At 39.7% G+C, this 18121-nt stretch overlaps 1 protein-coding gene across 8 annotated transcripts in view; it reads right to left on the bottom strand.

Moving 5' to 3' along the window:
- The window catches only part of cacna1g (calcium channel, voltage-dependent, T type, alpha 1G subunit), a 192430-nt gene that overhangs the window by 111104 nt on the left and 63205 nt on the right, over window positions 1-18121 (bottom strand). The gene's annotated exons all lie outside the window — the stretch shown is intronic.

Genomic DNA, 18121 nt, shown 5'->3' with positions numbered 1-18121 from the left:
ACTCCTACTACTACTACTCCTACTACTACTAGGGGTGTGTTTAAAAAATAGATTATTCGATTTAAATCGATCTTTATTTAAATTATCCGATATTGATTCATATAAACCCAAATCGATCTTTAGAATTCCTTGTGAGACCATCCTCTCGAGCTCCGCCCTCTGGCTGGGGTGAGCTGAACTGGTGCATGAGTGACGATGCTCAGGAGTTTGGGAAGTTTCTGTAGAAATGTAAGTTATTTTTTTTCTGTATTTCCACTCACTGCTGCCTGTGTTTATCAAACTAGTACAATTTTAAGTTGTTTTCCAGTGTACTTTATTTAAAGTAAGACCTGAACGGCTGAATCCACCGTTAGCTTAGCGGATTAGCAAAAAGACTGGTGCGCTAGCAGCGTCAGGCGGCCGTACAGTGTAACAGATTTAACTGTTAGATGGAATAACCTTAAGGATTAACCTGTTACTGAGTGATTTAATGCATAAATAGTGAAAATATGATCGTGTTCTCTATGAAGCTCTGTTTAAACTGTTTTGTCCCCAGGGAATGCAAGGCTCTTATAACTGGGGAGAAGCGATGTGCTCAGCACGGCTGCTTTTTCCTTTGAATTGAATAAAATTTTCTCTCTTTACATTATTTATTTTGCTTGTTGTGTTTTTATTATCACTATGCGTATTATAGTGTCACATGTGATTTGCAAATAATGAATTAATTAAGCATTTTATGTCCAAAGCCTTTAATGTTTTGGAACCCACACGTTATGTTTTACCCACACATAAACATTTACATAAAGTGGCCATTCCAGACCTGTATAGAGATGAAAATTATAATTATCTATTAATAGGTAATCATCACATCCAAAGTATTTGCAAAACTCTATATCCTCCTTTAAATCTTCCCAGTCCTGGAGTCCTCCCTGCCTCCAAATTTGACTGTTTTTCCCTCATTTCTTCCCCTCTTAGATGAGCAGATCAGATCAGTAAAGTGATGCAGGCTGTATTTAATTTGTGGTTAATTTGGAGTGGTTTTGGGCATGCGGATAGTGTCCCATTATATCTATATAGATTTATTGATTATATTACACAGTGAGGTTCTGTTAATCATGCTGCGCATATAGGAATATGTCTATGGAGGCAGCATATCTGATTTTTTATCGTGTTTGAGCACAATTAATGTTCACATTAGATGTGTTCCAGACTAGAAGACATCTTCAAGGTGATCTGGGCATGTTTACTGTACAGAACATTCAAAATAGTCTAACAAACCAGGGTCTGTTGGGGAAAAGTGCTCAGACACGCTACATAAAGCCTAATGTTATGGCCTAACTGCAAATTAACAAGCTAAAGCATTTAGCCTTCAGTAAGTTCCTCCTCCATCCTGCTCTTCCTCCATATTTTTCCTCTTCAGTGGAGCATCAGCTTCTTTTTCTAAAGCATCTTTATTACATGTTGAGCCACATCACTGTAATCGAATCCCTCTAGTGCAGATAAACTACAAAGCACTGAGCTAAGATTCACTGGTGTAATTGATGGTGATGGTGAGGAACGCAGAGCTCGCTTTTTTACGAGGTGCTGGAGAACTGGACAGCAGGCATGTGGGCATGTTCATATTTCTGCTTTCTTCTTCTGTCGATTGTAAAAATGAATCCCAACCAAGACATCACACATTCCTGCAACATCACAGGATGCTTTTAACAACAGTCCTAAATATGATAAAACATTCTCAGGCATGCAATCACTGACTTATCATCGTTAATAGTGATTTAAGAAGCCAAGATTTAAGACCTATGACGCAGAACTCCAAAGTTTTTAACTGACGTAAAAATGCAACTTTCCAAATAATTGTTTCCGCGATATAATTAGAGATAAATGCAATTACATGTTGTGCATGAAATTAAATTGCACATCTCAGTGGTTAATTGTTTTAAGCTTAATGTATCTTAAATAAGAGCTGGCCCTCAGCGCATTATGATGAATTGTGGAGCTACAGGGGGATGTGGACAATGACGCACTGTTTGTTATTTCAAATCTGTACTGAAACACACTGGAACAGAAACCCTGCCCTCATGCACATGCTGTGGACGTAATTAGAGAATTAGAGACAGAAAGAAAGAAAGTGGCAGAAGTAGAAAACCCAAAAGGATTAGAGGATTAGAGTAACATGTAGCCTGTAAAGTGATGCTGTTTAGCATGTGATTAGTGTTTTTGTCTTGTTTATATCATATAAATATTATATATAAATGGTAAATTATGTGTTTTATGTGTAGAGAGGCTTCTAGCTGCATCTGGAAGATACTTGGCATCTTTTTGGACTGTTTTCTTTAATGCTTAATATCAAACTTTGTTAAAATTTACCTTCTCCAGCTAGGCTGGCACGCTCATACAAGACAAGACAAGACAATTGTATACTCCAAAGCTGTGAGGGGCACAAATGGATTTGGCCTTCACCTTCAAGCCATCCATGCAGTGAACACACACACACACACACACACACACACTAGTACAGTGTTATAGTTGGTTTTGCTGTTCCAACTATAGTTTTAATTAATCTATTTTTCATATATACTTGGCAAACCATATTTTATCAAGGAAAGCTGTGCTGCTTTCTCTCAGATTCAAAAATTTCGTTCACTGCATGTCTCTGACTAACGGCCATCAATCATCGGCTGGTGCACTCTGTACGAACTGAATTGATACAAAGGAGACTTCGGGACGAACAGTGCGGCCTTTCTCTCTCTGTGCGTGCAAAGTTCTTCACCTACCAAAGCGGCAGGAGGACGCGCGCACATAGGGAGGGCGGCACTGTCTAATTACTGAAACAATATCACACTGTCTGACTGGACCCAGTCAATTCTTGAAACAATACCACACTGTCCGGCTGGATACAGTCAAGGCCAAACACTAGTGGTCCGGTCAGACCTGTGAAACTTGAGTACTAACACTTGAGATTATGCATGCTAACATGAGATGATTTTAGCAACGCCTCATCAGCAGGTTTCACGTCATTTGGGGTATAAACATGGAGTCAGATCAGAGGGGGTCAGAACTTATACTGGGACGGCTGTTAGACGGTCTTTCATGTGTGGGTTCTCCTGAATATTCAGTACTTTGTAATAAATACTTGGTTTGCTTTCAACTTCACTCCACCTGTCTGCGACTCTCTATCAAACGAACACGTAAGGGAGTTGTACCCCGGATGAGGGGTGGGTGTGGACCCATCTTTCATTTTCTTTTCTACAACAATTACCAACATCCAAATAAATCAATCAGAGTCATGGCTGAACCATTGGGCGTGTCAAAATCAATGATTCGGTACATTGCTAAGAAGCAAGAGCACATCGTTTAGCAACCACGGGCTTGACAGGCCACAGAACAGCACAGTAATGGATGACAAAAGGATCCTTTCGATCATGAAGACAAACTACTACATAGATCAAGACTATCCAGCATATGGACACAGATCCAACACAACCACAATAAAGAGCAGAATACACCACATGTACACACAAATCACAGTATCAAAAACATAAATGTCAAGCTAAGAAAGAAAGTCCCTCAAGAGAATAATAAATTCATACGAGATTAAACTATTCAAACTCATTTTTCAAGCATACAGTGCAGATGTGTATGGATACCCATGAAACTGACAGAGGCATTTCAACTCGTTATAGGCCACTAACCACCTCAAACCTCAGAAAAACAATAGCTGCATGCCAAAGCCTAGACTGTAGCCGTTGTAGGCCAGTACACCGGTAGCACTTTGCATGCAGTCGATAAATGCAGCTTATGTTTCTAGAATATTTAAGGACACTACTCATAATTACCTTCTGTTCTCTGTACAAGTATTACATGAAAATATACAGCTCTGAAAAAAAGAGACCACTTATTAATGATGAGGTTTTTTTTTATTTGACCTAATTGAAAACCACTGGAATATAATCAAGAGGAAGATGGATGATCACAAGCCATAAAAAAAGCTGAACTGCTTGAATTTTTAGCACCAGGAGTGCAGGCATAAAGTTATCCAAAAGCAGTGTGTAAGACTGGTGGAGGAGAACATATCAAGATGCATGAAAACTTTTATGACTTATTCCACCAAATATTGATTTCTGAACTCTTAAAACTTTATGAACTTCATCATTTTCTGCAAATAAATGCTCTAAATGACAATATTTTTTATTATTTTATATATGTTTCATTTTATATAATATTTGATATAATATTTATGTTTATTACCTCAATTGCAGCCTAGGCTTTCGAATGCAGCTTATAATTAAAACATTTTTACCAAGATGAACATGGACATTTAAAACTCAAATAGTCCTTGATTAACCATGTTAATCCAATAACCTGGACAACACTTAGCATTTAACTTAGTAAACTTAGTTAAGTAAAATATCGCCAATCAAGTATTATAAAACAGAACTATATGATTTAAGATATGCTTGTTTGTCCAGGTGAAGTTCAGGAGTGTTTCTCTGAATCTATGTGTAAAAGGGCTGTGTAAATATCCTAAAATGAAATCTTACGTTCACTGTGCTAAAGTGAAGTCAAAACAACTAAACCTGTGTCACCATGTCCATTAATTACTGCAGGACTGCTCTGTATCTGCCGTTACTGTGTCTTTTGACAGGACAGGAGAAAGTGCCAGCACGTCGGATGTGAGCAGCGCAGGTCCAGGCGCTGTTGGCCCAGCGGGAAGCTGAGCCAGGCCTCTGTGCAGGACCAGGCCCTTCACTTCAAATCAAGACCACTTGTGGGAGGAAAGCAGCACATAAAACACTCAAACCTGCAGGGAAGCCTTTCCAGGAAGAGGAAAGCCAAGGACAAACACTGCTCTGAACTCGGCACAGTTATTTTTGTTCTTTCTTTTCTGATTCCAAAGAAGAGAAGAATTTCCGCCTTTAACCGAGGAGAATGTCGATCGGTTTAAAGAAGCCCTAAAAATATCAAGCTGTATTTTTTCCTGGGGTAATTTAGAATTTTAAATTTAAAATCTGGTTTAACCAAAATTGGGGTGGAAATCAGCAAATTCCATAGTTACCCTCTTAAAAATCACTCACATTCACATATATGGTGTATAGAATATGGTGTTGATACTGGAGAGCAGCACATCTTCCCCTGACTGAGCAAGTAGTTTGAACACGATTTTCTAAATGAACCAAATTATTTGTATGGCTGTGTGGACATGTTGGAAACAAACTTTTCAAAGTGTATTTTTCATGTGGTTATACATTGGATATGTTTCCAATATATAGGCATATGTCATTCGACTCTGGATAATCTCAATGGGATGTGGAAAAAGGACCTAGAAAATCAAATTCCAGAAGAACTATGACAGAAAATTATTCAGAGAGTGCGCACTTCTTCCATCTTTTCAAGGTAGAACAGTGTCTATTCGCCTTATATTGCACTGTTTGGCATCCTGCCCTCAGATATTTATCCAAATTCCTATAAATGTAACGGGCTTGCTTTTTACACTTTGCTAGCCAGATGACTCACATTGTTGAATTGGAAAGACCCTAGGCCGCTGAATTATGCCCATTGGATTAGAGAGGTTACGCAACATTTTACACTAGAGAATATACAGTACTCTTTTTAAGGGTCTGTACAGAGATTTTATACAATTTGGCAGCCATTCTTAACATTTGTGGAAAATATGGAAGCTAGAAATATGACCTGTTCAGATACATTAGGCTTATAATAAACAGTATATACGTTTCTTTTTATGCAGGCCTCTGGGGTGTATAAAATAAGATCGTCATCGTCAGAAACTCTAGGCTGAATTATTGTGACAGCTTTGCTTCTTTTGTGCACTGCTGTTGATCAGCTGCACTGACACTCGAAACTCTGCAACTATCTACAGCACAACAGGTGCTTAATGAAGAGTACCCAGATACACGCAGCTCTCATGCCTGAAGCCCAGACCACTCTTCAGCTGAACTGCTCTTAAGCACTATCTCACCAGGTATTATCTGCCACTCATGCAGCGTACGGCCAAACCCATTCCAGCACAGCCCTAATCAGTTAGCCCAGCACAAATACGCAGACACTGCTGTATCACAAGAGGCTTTGATCCGAGCACTGCTTTTTTACATTAATTAAACAAAGGCCTCAACTCTGACATGCTGTTTTCACATACTGTCAAAACCACATAAGGAGGATCTTAACAAATAGTCAGCCCATACAGCACCTCCAAGTTGAATAAACTCTAAGATAAAGCACTTAAAACCCTGTTTACTGCAAACGCTGCAGCTATACCCTGCACTTACTCTGTTCCTGACCACTCTTATCACCATCCCAACACCTGATCTGAGCAGTAGAGGCCAGTGCTTTAGGGTACAGTAATAATCAGTCTGCCTGCCTGCCTGCTCTCCACCACTAACCCCGTCAGCTTCCCACTGCCAGCAGACTTCACGCTAACCAGACGCCACCGCCATCAAGCTGCTCAGTCAAAGCAACAATACACAGCACAGCTCCACAAGAGCAGGACAGAACACAGAGGGAGGAAGACTGATGGGGGGCTGAAGGAGAATGGAGCCAGACTGTGGGGTTTAAGGATTTGGTAGTTGTAGTCAGTCTCCTGAATGACAGAGTCAAAATAAAGTTAAAAGTGAGAAAACGAAGCATTTGCTTAAAGTAAATAAGCTAAAATGCTGTGCCACATTTTTGGAAGTGGGACAAGTATCCCATCAGGAGACCATAAAAGGAAAAGTTGTTAACATGAAGGAGAAAGCACAACATGATAGGGTTCAAATCTCAGCAACAACACCCATCTTCTGACAACCAGAACTTATTTAACAAATAGATCATACAGTGTCATAATTATAGTGACCTTTCATTTAATTATTGTTACTACTATAAGTAGTAGTAGTGGTTGTATAACATAGTTCTAATGCTTCATATGGTTCTTTGAGTGGTGCCATAGAAGAGCCATAGAAGTTACTAATAATGTGTGTGTAGTACAGAAAAAGAGCAACCTCACCAATGTTATAGACAGACTGCGCCCAGCTACGTAACATAATAATGGTAATTCAGTCATATTAGTATGAATAACATATCAGTACTGGTCCCTTCTGGTCCAATCATTGACCCTGATGGGGCCCATCATTTTGTTGGGCCACCCATTGGTGGGACTAACATGAAACCCACATACAAAACCTGCTGAGATCCAATTGGGCCATGCATACAGGTCTCACATGGGCATGGTATCTAGGAAGTACCCAGTAATGAAAAAGAATTGGTTTAAGGAATCACTTAATGCAAGTATTTGTCAGTAAAGACCCAATTCATTCCAAACAGACACCAATTAATTCTGTTTTTGCAGTGGATCTGGAGGTGCATACAGCAAAAACTATGTTGGGAAAACTCCAAAATGTGCAGAGCAGGGATTCTTCAAACTGAGAACAAATGCTCTAGACCAGTGTTTCTCAACCAGGGTGCCGCGGCACCCTGGGGTGCCGTCTGGCTTCATCGGGGGTGCCGTCAAAATATTGCGCCTCACGTGCATATTTCCTTTCCAGAGTCAGCTCGTGTCGGGGTGTGTCCCAATTCACAGGCAGCATACTCTGAAGGATGCGACCCACAGAGGCGGTGTATTACTGCGCAGCTGTGACGCAGTTCTGCGCCAGCACCCACCCCCCCCCCCCCCCCCGTTTTCTCCTGAAGTTCTGCGCCAGCACCCCTGTTCTCACCTGAAGTACTGCGCCCCCCCCCCCTTGTTCTCACCTGCAGTACTGCGCCAGCACTCCCCCCCCCCCCCCCCCGTTCTCACCTGAAGTACTGCGCCAGCACCCCCCCCCCCCGTAAACTGGGGTGCCGTGACATCTCGCATATATTTAAAGGCTGTCGTGATAGAAAAAAGGTTGAGAAACGCTGCTCTAGACAAACTGTGCGCAAATGTATTGTACTGTACTCTACTGAATCCCCCTCGAACAGACACATGGATTGGCCATTTTAGCATGGCCAGTTTACCTACTGTATGTGTTTTTAAGAGGTGAGAGGAAACCGGTGCACAAGATGGTCACGTGGAGAACCCACCAATGAGTTACAGAGTATTGAACCCACAACTCTAGGATCCTGGAGCTGTCCAACAAACACACCACATGTATTTTTTCTATCACTGGTAATTCCCTCAACACTAGGACACAAGTACAAGCCTGCATGGAAAGTCTTTTCAAACTGGCACTGGTAGCCAACACACTTAGAGAAAATACACCTGTTGACACATAGACACCAATTGGTTTTCTCTGGGTGGGTAGATGGTGCTCTCTTCCCATATCACTCCAAAAAGTAATGTCGGCAGCTCAAGGCGTCTGTGAGCTGATGTATCAGAACCAATTTGGAACTTCACATGTAGCAGATGATGCATGTGCTAGTCTTTATTCTCCTTGTGTTGGGGCATCACTAGTGATAAGGGGAGTCCTAATGAGTCGGTTGGGTAATTGGCTGTGTACATTGGGGAAAAAAGGGGAAAAATAGAAATACAATTGTTTTAAAAAAGTATTTTGTTAATTGTACCTTTGTTGGATCAACTGTCTCTACTGCATAGGGAGGAGGCTTTCTACTAGATTTTGGAGCACTGCTGTGAGGATGTGACTGAAAGTACTGGATGGAGCATCATCATTGCAGAGAAGATAGTTCCACTGCTGCATAGCTTAATACCGAAGTGCTTTATACCTTTCTCTATAGCCCGCCTCTGGCATTATGCATTGGTGCCAACAGGTTCAAGCTTATCTGCTCCAGAGTGTTCTGTTCTATTGACAATACTTCTCTACAGGGAGAAGAATAAAAAGAAAAATAGCTGGATGCATCCATTAGAAGGAGTGAGAAAAAACATACAGATATACAATGTAAGTAGTTTAGGGAGTGTGGCAATGCACACCTGCAGGCATCTTACTGTGCCTCTGGAAATAATGATATAAAAGCAGAGTTTACTGGGGCTAGGTTGATATAATACATTATTCTCGTTATAAAACAGTGCAAAGATCCTGCAAGGCTGCTATTGTGCAATTTCATCTCACAGTGCTCTCCAGACACATGCAAAACAACTCCACATTTAGAACATCAGCCCTGATACAAACCAGTCTCTGCAGCGCAGCATCTTTCTAAACTCTTGTTTGAATTCACATTAGATCTCCTGCCCACATCACATAACGTCCATAAACATAATCAAAATCCACTAACAACCAATAACAACATATTTACTGCTTCTGATTACTCACATACACGAATAAGAGCTGTAGCAAGAACAAGTGAAAAGTGTTCCATCATTCACAAATAAATTCACAGTGCTCTAAAGGCATGATCTTAAACTTCTAAACTACAAAGTTTAACCCCTCCACTTGGACTTAAGTTAGTTTTTAGCTGATTACTTTACTGTCTGGCAGGACAATAGTAAGATTGTTCAGTTGTGCATTGATTAGACAGTTTTTTTTACCCTAAATATGAGATCAGCAATCTGTTCTGGTGCTGTGCTGATCTTATGATTAATATTAAATATGGACCCCACATATTGTTGCAAACCCATATTAACACCAGTGTAGAAAACCCCACTCTAAATACTCACATATTTGTAGAATGTGTAAAACTAATTTCAAGTCTCAAGGAGAAAGCAAAGCACGATAAGACCTTAAAAACACCACTAACTGGATACTCCTCTCCAGAGTACATCACTCAACTTAGTGCAATGAGAATCACAACACAGCAGAGCTAATAAACATAGCTAACCACTTTGAGATAGTGCTTGGTATTTTAAATGTGATTAATTCCAAAAAAGCAAAAAAAAAAAATCATCTTGATAGAGAGAGAAAGAGAGAGAGTAAATGAACATTACTTAAGTTACTTAAGCCCTGCACAATGATGTATTAGCAAGCTTGCCTGGAAAGATTAATGTGGCATTCAACGCTGCCTTTGATCTGTATTGGCAATCAGCCAATCGAACTGATGAGTTCATTTTTGTTGTCCAGTGTAGTCTCTATTGATGATAGTCTTCTTTTAATATTATTTTAATGATGATAAACAAAATGATTTGAGAAATTCACTTGATTTATTTGATTAATTTTCATGTTCTTTCATAAATTATTGTTCTACTGTTGACTTCATTGCCACATTTTATTATGACAAGCTGACATTTTTCCTTTTTTTCAGTTTCTGGTGCTGCTAATGATGTTTGGCTAGGCTGAATGAAGGTCACTCTCATTTGAAAAGAAAAGAGCCATATGACATTATATATTCTGGTTTTCCATCTAATCATAAATGGGGTATTAACCTTTAGAAGTTAATATGCTAATGTAATTATGTCATTTCATATTCAACCTCTTTACAATCTTTTAAATGAGCAGGACCTGCCAGTGTGTCCAAATGCCCCCTACACACTTTTATACTGTATACAGAACACTTCAGCTAGTTTTTACTATAAAAAGCCTATGGACGTTATTAGACTGGATTTTAAGGGGTTATATGCAATTAACTAATATACAAATAAAGACAACATGCACCATGATAAATGTCTAATATTCAAGAAGGGTTAAGACGGTAATCTTTTGCCCAATTCTATTTTATCCCTTGGCCCTACCCCTCTGTTTTGCGAGTGCACACCAAGGGGTAGGGGTGTCCCGATTCTTGTTAAGCTGGAGGGGTAGGGAGAAGGGATAGGGCTTGTTAGTCCTTCAAACTGAGATTTTTCAGATGCACACTTCAAACCAAGGGTTATGAGAATCACTGGTAAGAAACCCACAAATGTAAATATTTTCCTTGTTAAAAGTAACGATTAACAGTATATTAACATAGTTTATTGTGTAATTTTAACGTTTTATGGCCGAATTGTTCATAACAAGCAAAAAAAATGATGGCTAGTAGTTTGTCTCAGTAGCTAGTTAGCTACCTAACTTTCCCATTCCACCTTAAATGGTGCAACAAATGGCTGCAGCATTTAAGGCAGAACGGAGAAATAAAATAAAAGCTAATCAAAGCTAATTTTAGCTTCCCTTCAGAGAGAAATTAGAAAATGGACAACAATAATACATTTCTGCACGATCTTTGTAGGGCCAAGGGTTGAAATGGGATTGGGCCTTTATGCACACACCAATCAAGCATCTATTCATCCATCCATCCATATTTTGTTTCTCTGCATACTTTATTATCCTCCTTTCACCCTGTTCTTTAATGGACAGGACCCCACAGGACCACCACAGAGCAGCTATTTCTCAGTGATGGATCATTCTCAGCACTGCAGTAACACTGACCTGGTGGTTGTGTTCTGGTGTGAGTGAATCAGAGACAGCAGTGCTGCTGGAGTTTTTAAACATCTCAGTGTCACTGCTGAACTAAGAATAGTCCATCAACAGAATCCTGTGGGCAGTTGGACCTGTGGTGTGGAGGGCTGGCTTTGGTTGTCAAATGTGTCTTGGAGTGAAGGTGCGAGTGTGTTCACACTGCTGTAATAATGACGTTGGGACAAATAATGCTGACGTGACCTAAAGGTTTTAGAGGACAGAGATCAAAATATGATTGGCATGAGTGTAATACAAATATTCACACAGGCTTTAGAAATGGCAGACATGCAGACAGGTTCAAATCTGAACACTGAAATCAAAACCCCCACTGTTCTACGCAGAAACATGTTTAAAATATTTATGTGGTCAAGTCTGAATGGTTTTCACCTGCAGGACGGAGCGGTCTGCACATGTACACTCCAAAAAACACAGTGTCTGAGTGTCTGGGAGGAAGCGGTACAGGCCGCCGTGTGCAGCTCATATAACCCCAACCATTTCACCTCGTTCTCTCTCCCACCCCGTCTCTGCTTCTCCTCCTTCGGGCTCAGTTAACTTGGCTGGAGGCTAAACTTTTTGACTGACATGTGGAAACATAAAATGATATATTATATAAACCTCTCAAATTAAAACATAAAAATATGCAATGTGATTACAGTTTATACATTTATTAGTTAAGCAAAACTATCAAACACTAAATAAATATCTATATAATAATACAGCTCTGGAAAAAAAGTAAGGGACCGCTTAAAATAATGAGTTTTACCAGATTGAATTTTCCCAAAAGGAAGAAGAAAGATGGATGATCACAAGCCATCAAACCAAGCTGAACTGCTTAAATTTTTGCACCAGGAGTGGCATAAAGTTTTCCAAAAGCAGTGTGTAAGACTGGGGGAGAACATGCCAAGATGCATGAAAACTGTGATTTAAAAATCAGAATTATTACACAAAATATTGATTTCTGAATTCTTAAAACTTAATGAATATGAACTTGTTTTCTTTGCATTATTTGAGGTTTGAAAGGTCTGTATCTTTTTTGTTATTTCAGCCATTTCTCATTTTCTGCAAATAAATGCTCTAAATGACAATATTTTTATTTGAGAGAAATTGTGACAGTAGTTTATAGAATAAAACAACAATGTTCATTTTACTCAAACATATACCTATAAATAGCAAACCCAGAGAAACTGATTCAGAAACTGACGTGGTCTCTTATTTTATTCCAGAGCAGTATGTATATATAGTATAAATAGTAAATATTGTAGTTTAAATTTCATTAAGGCGCCTTGTGCATACCCATTCATTCATATTACATTGTGCGAGTATGCCATTATTATAATTATGTATTTTTATTAATATTTTATAGCGGTAATTGGAGTTGACAGAGTGGTAATTCATCAACAGAGAAATCTGAAAATCAGATTTGAGTTCAGCAGCCCGCAAGAACTTAAAGTTGGATCTTCACCATTCAATTCTGGTCTTCACCTCAGGGCTTTATATAGGTCTGCTACGCCTCGATCAAAGGAGATTCTCCAGGACCCGAGGAGAAGATTTACTGAAGCTCACCAGGCATTTCTAAAGTGTTTGGCCTCCACCATCGCACTGTGAGGCAGATGATATATAAATGGAGGAAATTTAGCACCACTGTTACTCTCCCAAAGACTGATCGTCCACAAAAACCACTCCAACAGCGTGGCAAATAACATTATGGCAAATCTGAAAGAATCCCAGGATAACATCTGAGGACGTACAGGTCTCTCCTGAATAACAGCACGGTCCATGAATCCACCATCAGCACAGCAGGAAAGGGTCATAATGCTGTTAACTCTTTGTGTAATGGCTGATTGAATTGACTGCTGCCTTAGGAGGGTTAGACTAGACTTAGTTAGACTATGATTTTTCAGACAACGTAAAGACGTTTAAATGTTGAATAATTGTAAACAAAAAGAATTATGAAAAAAATATTATGATGATTGTGTCAGGTTTAATATCTGGACCTGTTGATGACTCTAAAGCTGTGCAGAAATCTAAAGATTTTTCTCTTTCTTCTATCGATTTCCCAGCAATTCAGAACACAAACTTTTAATACTAATTCCTTACAAACATCCCTTTTAGAAGGTAAAACAATGCATCTCACATGGCTTTGCATCGGTTTTTACTTTTGTTTTTTTTGCAAAACCTAGACTTGTAGCGCAGACACACTCAATGTGGCTTCCTCCTGGTGAAACATCATGTAATTTGTGTAGTGTGCAAACCACACCCACTAATATGCAAAGTTGAGAAGATGTAGTATAAAGAGTAAAATGAGCTGACCACTCATACCACTCAACATATGCTTTAGTATCACATAAATAAACACATAAATGGGATCCAAACTCCACTCTAGACTCTAAAGTTCACACAAGTTCATTTGTGTCCATCTTACCAGAATGAGAACAAGCCTCATGTACATTCTATAAAGTAATCGAAACAGGGTGTCTCAGAGTCTACATGCTTAGCTGTTTAAATCACTAGTCAACTAGTTGCTATTGTAAACAGACTCTCAATAATATACTGATATAAATCTATATAATAAATCTTTTATATTAAATGCTGTTGCTCACTGCTCTATAAGCCCTGATGATGATACCCATGATATGCTCAGAAAAGCAGATGAATGGCATCATTCATCACGATAATGATGACACACTGCAGCATTGTCCACCCCAAGGCTTCCCCAGTTCAGAGTGGGCTTTGAGAGATGATGTAGGATATCAATGGCTGGAGAAGCAGACAGCAGACAGGGATGATTTACTGTCGATTAACTGTCTGCTTCAAGAAGCTTTAAAAGGTGCTCCAGAGAAACAGACAGGGCCAAGGACTGAATTGAGTCAAGGAGCAAAATAAAGAAAGCTAAGAACCACCAAAAAAGCAGGGGAGAAAGTGGTGATGAGAGAAAGAGCTGAGGCAGAAAGAAGGAGAAGGCGATAAAAAGCTCCAGGACAGTAAAAGAGAACAGATGCAATTAGGCAGGTTGGCGTCAGGTTTTATTTGTTCAGGGACTGGGTCAAAGAACCCGAGTAACCTTGTAAATCCAGAATTCCTCCTCTAGCCCCATCTCCCGTTCTCCAGATGGTGCGCTCGATAAAGACGGCTCGCGCTGCCAGAATTCCCCAGGAGTCTGCAGGACGAATTCTGAGCGGGAGGGGAACACCATGCATGTGTGTGTGTGTGTGTGTGCATGTACAGCTTTCCCTCAGGCTACCGCCAGCACCACGCCAGTGTTCAGCAAAGCCAACGAAGAGCATGAGCTCACGTTACCTTTCTTTCAGCTCCAGCACACTCACACAACACACACAACAACAACAAGACAACACACACACACACACTCTCACACAGTCGCCAGCACACTTAAGGAACCCTCCGACTATCAGGCGAGGTTCAAAAGTTCACATGCTTGATGAGGCGACTTCTGGGATTTATACAAGCGCTGCCTGTTAAATATGATTCATGTGTTTATAGAAGACAGAACTATGATTAATGTTTTCTTGCCCGAATCCGAGCAGCGTTCAGGCTGGAGCAGGAAAATCACCCAGGCTCATAACAGTAGGGAAAAGCTATGGAACTCATCATTCATCAGCGCAGCAATATCCTGCAAAATGCAGATAATTCGCTTTTTTGTTTGCATCCAAACTCTGGGCAGCGACTTCAAGCAGAAGTGAGTGGGCATGGCGGAGCACGGTGCGTGCCCCCCGAAGGATCTGGAAGACTGCGAGGCATGCGAGCATGCTGTGTAAACACGGCGCGATCGCTTTCAGATGTGTGTCGGCTGCCCTCTCATCAATTCAGCCTTCACACTTGTGCTCCTCCGCCAGCACGGCCCAAATTACTCCCCCTACAGTAAACAACATGAGCACAAGATGCGTGAAAAGCCTGGAATTCCGCAACCCTCCGGAAAAGTTAGACAAAGGGCAAGGAGAAAAGGACTGCCGATAGCGTGCAGATAGAACAGACCTACGTGCAGAACTCATCAACTCATCAAATCTCATCAACTGTACAACTGTCCAACTTCATAACACAAAATTATACTTGTCATTATTGATTATATTAGCAATCAAACAATTTGCTGATTTTTTATTGATTAATCAAGCAGGCCAAACTAAAGAAGGAGGCTTAACTGACCATAAAAAAACACCCACAGCTTTGATTCTGCATATTTCAAAGAAACCTACATAGAAATAGATACTGACCTTCAGACTCAATCATACTTTAAGAAGAAAATTTAAAGGTGAATTTCTATGGTTAATTATGTCTATGTCTTCAACACACTATTATAGTGAACACAATTCAAAAAGGTCGTGAAGGAAGTAGTGGACGCCTCGCTTTGTGTGTAAACTCACTGCTGTACAACAGCTGATTGCACTGAATAAATATCAGTCTGAATGTCTGTATTTTTCAACAAAGCTAAGCATGAATCTTCAAACCAAACGTCATTTGTAAACCACTTATTTCTGTGCACTGTGGAATTGAAAGTTTCCCACTACAAAACTGCAATATCCCAAAGTAGTGCACTATATAGTGAACACAGTGCAGTTTCGGCCACAGTTAGAAAGTGTGCCACAAGAAGGCACCATGTGCACATTAGCCTTTTGCTTTTCCACAAGGGGTCAATGTGGTGAATCTGTGGATTCTAAGGAATCTGTAAAATGCTGTAAGGCATTTTTTGTAGTTTTACCATTATTTGTCATTGATCACAATCTTTATCATATATAAAACATACAGATTATTTTAGGAATTTAAAAAGACAACACTGGCAATATAGACAGTACAATTCCGATTTATTAACCACTACTGTAAAATAAACTGGTTGGTCCGAACCAAACTAGAAGGTATGAAAGCTGCTGTAAACCATGTTCTGGACTAAAGGACCAAATGAAGTAGTCTTGGTTTGTATCAACGGAATCGTGGTAATAACATACTACTTGCTTTATGCTTTACCTTCAGTCAACCTGTCAGCTAATCACTGGCAAATGATAAAGAAAGTGAATTGAATTGTTAGCTAAACATTGTTAAATCAAGATTTATTAGCATTGAGATAGCAAAATGAGAAATAGAAAAATCTTGCTCAAAAATGCATTGCCATTTGACTATAGATGATACAGGCTGTTTGGAAGACACTGGGCTAATGTGCAAGTCTGAATTATATTTATTCAGTCTCAGATCCATAGCAGAGGAGATGGCGTGAGCGAGTGAGCAAGCGAGTAGAGTGAAAGAGAAAGAGTGAATGCAACTGTTTAAACACCAGCAGCTCAGCAAACCATAACGCATAGGGCCCTATTTTAGCATTGTATAGGCGAGTTGTTTGGTATTGTTGTTTGGCATGACTTGTGCACCACAAAACGTGGAATGGGCATGTACTAAATCTCTTAACCAAACATGGGTAATAAACCAATCAATGTAGCACTTGCCATTTCCTTTAAGCGCATGTGCACTCTGACTTTGGCACGTTGATATCTTAACAGTGCAGCGCTTGGTATTGGTATTGATGCATCCTCACTTCAGGTCAATTCTTCTTTACTACTTTTCTATGCCTCTGTAATGCTCATCCAGGTAGTCTAGAATTTTCATATGGGTGCAAGTCCTGAGAGTAAATATTAGAGCATATGACGTATTTGCGCAGTTTATTTTGCATATGACGGAGTTTACCGAGCAACACAAGGTAGATTAGGTTCTGAAGTCTCCTGCCCTTGCAAACAGAGCGGAAGCAATCAGAGCATTGCTTCACTCCAGACTTGCAGAAACAGTTATTGAGCTCCAGCCACAGACAGTGGGGCTGTAAATCACACTCCTGAGAGGAACTTTGAGAGGGTGAGCCATTGTGTTGTCTGAACTTTTAAATATAGGTCGTACATTACAGCCACCACTAGTGTTATTCCACTGGGAAAGGATTAATACATACACACGTGTCCCTCTCTTCTCATGTTACAAAGAGGGATCTTTCAACTCATGGCACTGTGTCAGCCTACAGGCCATTAAGCAGGTGAGATATAAACTACCTGCTGCTATCTATCTTTCTCTCTCTCACACACACCATGCACACACAGTCAGCAGGTCACCACACCATGCAGACAAGCACTTTCTCATGCTCCTCTTCACATTATCCATCAGAGAACACATTGTCAAGAATTCCTGCATGATTCATTGGAGACTTTTGCTTTGCATTTCTATTAGTAGAAGATGGGTAAGTTGTGGCCATGAAGGGATACACAAGGTCAGCAACAATTAAACAGCCTCAAATAGGTTGTGACATTAAAACATTGATTAAATGGCAATAATGGGTCCAAGCATGTCAAAGAAAATAGCATTCCCCACACTTTTACACTGCCTTTAACTGCCTGGCTTTGACAAATTTGGGCCTATCTCTATCGATTTAATATTTTTTGGACTATTTCCTGACCATGAATTAATGATGTGATGCCTGTCTGACTGCATAATTTTTTAGTTTAAAAAAAGTTTAAATGCATAAAATGATATACATATAATACATTCAATAATACATTCTGTTTAAGTTGATGGTAAAAAAATATTTATAAATAAGTTACACTTCTGAGAGCATAAATAATAATACTAATAATAATAATAAATACATTTTCACAGCTAATCACTTAATCTAAAAATTGAATAAGAAAGTATGTGTACACAACATTCTGTCATTGACCCCTTTATCATCTGAGCTTGGTTGGACATGCTGTACATTTTGAAATGTTTTTTTAAAAACCATTGGACTGAGTGGTTATCTGAGTTACATTATAGGTTTTCTGTCAGCCTGAAGCAGTATGGCCATTCTCTGACCTTTCTCATCCACAAGGCATTTCTGT

Source organism: Astyanax mexicanus, chromosome 15, assembly GCF_023375975.1.
Source record: "Astyanax mexicanus isolate ESR-SI-001 chromosome 15, AstMex3_surface, whole genome shotgun sequence".
Classification (NCBI taxonomy): Eukaryota; Metazoa; Chordata; class Actinopteri; order Characiformes; family Acestrorhamphidae; genus Astyanax; species Astyanax mexicanus.
The sequence above is the reverse complement of the archived record's forward strand: the minus strand, read 5'-3'. Positions and strand labels throughout refer to the sequence as shown.